General features: G+C 39.6%; 1 pseudogene; it reads right to left on the reverse strand.

Moving 5' to 3' along the window:
* Positions 1–2,122: 2,122 nt before the first annotated feature.
* Positions 2,123–3,718, reverse strand: LOC102007478 (annotated as a pseudogene).
* Between the last annotated feature and the right edge of the window lie 215 nt (positions 3,719–3,933).

Genomic DNA, 3,933 nt, shown 5'->3' on the forward strand with positions numbered 1-3,933 from the left:
AGTCCCTGAGAGTGAGATATGGAGGTAAGTGTTGAGAACTCTGACAGCCTGATGTCTATTGGGGTACACTGGCCAGGACACAGGGTCACTGCAATGATAAGCCAATTAACTGGGTCTGCATGCCCTGCCCAGTTCTTCTGGGCCATCAGCCTTTCCCTGGGTCTCCACGGGGTTAGAAGAAAAAGCTGAACTTCTTTCTGGCCAGCCTAGCCTGGTCTCTGCTCTCTCTGTCCTGGTTTTTCTCCCTGGAATAAAGTGGTTTAATTTAACTCAGGGTGCAGCAGTCTGAAGTCCTCACACATTCTCCAATTTAGCATTCCTGTCTGTTCTAATTTCTTAAAAATTGTGGGTTTTTTGGTCTTTTTGAGACAGGGTCTAGCTATGCAGTTCAGGCTGGCTTTGAGCTCACTTTGTAGGCCAGGCTGGTCTCAAACTTGCAACGATCCTCCTTCCTCAGCCTCCCAAGTGCTAGGATTAGAGGCGTGCACCCCCGTGCTGAGCTTTTCTTAAAAATCAGATGCAAGGAAGAATAAGCAATTGGTACCCTTAAAATCTCTAATTCCCCTAAAAACAAGATGAAAATAATAGAAAATTCAATTTAAAAGGCAAATTAGATATAGTAAGCCAGGAAGGGACTTCAAGGCTGGTATAAGGAATTTTGTCAGAGCCTACAAGAATCATTTACTATAATCCTCTGTGCAAGTATACATATAGTGTTTATCACAGAGGAAATCACCATGGGACTTGCTTCAATTTAATCTCTAGACATTTAATGTCATGAAATCCTCATTTTTCCACAAATGTATTTGCCAAGAACCTTAAGCCATTTCTAATAGTTAAACTTTTTATCATGTGCTTGAATTATTTATTCTCTGTATAGCAAATTGCTGTTTTTCAAGCATTATTTCATGACCAAAGAACATTTTAGCCTATTTGGGAGGCTTTAATGGTTTGACAAATATTGCCATTATATGGAAACAATTTTCTCATCCTTCTCAAATAATCTACCTCAAAATATAGCCTTTCAATTGCTCTTACAGTAATTAAGTGGGATTTTTTATCCTTCAGATTTATGTTTATATTTGGTCACTAATTTGAATATAATTTCTATTTCAAGTATGTATTTTAGGTACAGAGGTATGAGTTTTTAATCCAAATCTGAGGAAAACTGCCTCTATATATTTTGTACTGTCAACTACAAGCAAATGAGAAAATGTCCTTTCTCTAAGAAGAGCATTTGTAGTATACTCTTTTTTGTTATCAAAAGATTTCATGCAAGCCGGGCATGGTGGCGCACGCCTGTAATCCCAGCACTCTGGAAGGCTGAGGCAGGAGGATTGTTGGGAATTCAAGACCAGCCTAGGCTATAAAGTGAGCTCAAGGCCAGAATGAACTGCACAGCGAGACCCTGTCTCAAAAATAAAAAAAAAAAGACAAAGACTTCATGAAAACAGGAAGACAGTTTTTTCCTTAACTAAGCAAAACATTTGTCCCAATCTCTGCAAAATATTTTTCCTATGCCTCTGACCTTTTCCAGTATAAAAGAAGTGATAGTATGTGCTTAGTGTTCCTACTTCTGGAAGGAAATGAACTGTAGAAAAAATACTTTTTTCTACTTCTGTGGTTTGAGAAAAATTTAAAATTCCAGCTTTCCCAAGTTGAAGGAAAACAATACACCTATACTGTTGTTTGTGGGAATGCATGTTATATAAAATGTTACATGCCAAATTGGTCAAAAATTTTTTTTTAAAAATTTAAGCTTTTTAAATGTTCCTTTCAATAAATGATTTTGCATGCTTATATGATGGTAATACAAACAACTAATTTGAAGCCAACAAAATGCAATATAACAACTGCTGAATTCCTATCATCTTGTTTAGTGAAATTCTGTATGTTTCTAATGTTGATTATTTTTTAGTCTGTTTAAAAAATAAAATACTACTACTACTAATGATAAAGAAAGCCACAAAAATGTTACATTTTGCTTCTTGTCTCTTGGCTTCAGTAATTTAACCTCCCTTTGACCCACCTCTATTCTAATCACTTTTTCTGTCTTAGTGCATAGTTAAAAGCTATCTTCCCTTTCCTCCAAAATAAACTGCAAAATTATTTTAATCTGTATTTTAAGTTTATTTACCATCCATTTATAAACAGGCTTGTCCAGAAAGAGTTTAAAGTGGCTTAAAAAAAGCATACCATATATCAAGAAATTAATAACAGGGGAACCAGGAATAAAGCCTATACAAAAATGCTATGCAATCCTACCCATTTACTGTGGGATGAGTACAAATTTAGACATAAGCTTCCTAGCAGATGGTCAGAAAAGGAAAACTTAAGTAGTTATATCATTTAGTGTCCATAAAACAAAAACAAGCCAATTAGCCAAGTGAAGGAAGTCCTGTTGTTTCTAATACTAAGACCAGTCCGAAATTTCTCTGGAGAAGCTTCATAAGGAGGTCAGTGAATGATGTAATCGTCAGTCTTCTCAGTAGCAAGGTAACAGGAGATGCAGAGGTGAATTTCTCAGGGCTTCTTTTCCTTGTGTGGTTCTTCGAGTAGGCAGATAGCATCATGTCAACCTGAAAACCAAGTAAAACAATTTACTATGACTTTGAAGAACAGGACTATGATATGACATAGTAAAGTTTGTTAGCTCTCCGCTCTGGTGGGCAAAATAAGAGACACATTTTAGAGTTTAATCTATTACCCTGAATGACTTAACAGAAATTACAAAACCATGAAAACTATATGCAGCATTGATGAATAGGTGTATTCCCCATTTTTATTTGTTTGTTTATTTATTTATTTCTTCCTGGTATCTGGAATCGAACTCACGACCTTGCACTTGCCAGGCAGGCGCTGTGCTGCTGAGCTAAATCCCCAGCCCCTGGATTCCCCATTTTTGAGAAAAAAAATATAGCTTACCAGTTCCTCAAAGCACAATGGTGATTCAGAAAAAATTAAGAACACTTTAACTAGAAAGTCTAAAGAATTAAACAGAATGCGAGTCCTTCGTGCAACTGTGAATACGTTTCTCTTCTCTCCGCCTAGGTTAATTATTTCCACAAACATAACTTCTTTGTTTCCATTTACAACAGCTTGGGTATGTCCTCCTGGGTGTTGAAAAGCACAAATCTCTCGACGTCAGGAGAACACAGCGAAGCCCTTCTACTTGCGATTGAGGCTGAGTTTATTGAAAGAATCGCTCAGGTCAGCCTCCTTGCCTGCCAGCCGGCGCAGAGTGGTCAGGAAGATGCCCAATTTCTGGATGGTTCTCATCTCTTCCTGTAAGAAGTGGCTCACCAGAAAGTCGCAGAGACGGGAATCTGAGTTGGCGCAAGCCAGCGCATGCAGATCCGAAAGGGCCTGGTTTAGACTGCTCTCCAGGGCCACAGCAGCTTCCATCGCCTGCACATTGGTACTCCACTCCTCCTGGGGCACCTTTTTCCCGTAGTGAGAGAGGGTGCGCTTACCGCGACAGTATCGCATGAGGAGACGGTGAGCGCTCTCGTACTTCTTCTGGGCCAATTCCTGGAAGAAGCGACTCACTTCCTCCTGAGCCACAGGGTCACGTACAAAATAGAAGCCTAGAGAGATGTAGGTTTGGGCGGCTTGCAGATGCATGTTGATAAGGCCATCCAAGGCAGCGTCCACCTGGGTGGAGTAATTCTGTCTGCTTTGGGCGGCCATCGCTAGTGCTCAAGATGGCGGGCGCTAACGAAAATCTTGCTATTAGTTGCCCCAGGAAGTAGTAGACAGTTGGTCATATACTTCCGGAGGTTGCAAGTGGGTGGGTGGGATTACAGGTTGACAGATAGGGGGTGGGGCCGGAAGTTTCTGATAGGTCAGTGAGATTGTAGGACTTACACATGTGCTCTTTCAACCTAGTTTTTGATTAAGAGTTTACTTCTACCTTCTTTCTATTTTTTTGCT

The sequence above is a fragment of the Chinchilla lanigera genome, unplaced genomic scaffold, assembly GCF_000276665.1.
Source record: "Chinchilla lanigera isolate Chin_1 unplaced genomic scaffold, ChiLan1.0 scaffold00165, whole genome shotgun sequence".
Lineage (NCBI taxonomy): Eukaryota > Metazoa > Chordata > Mammalia > Rodentia > Chinchillidae > Chinchilla > Chinchilla lanigera.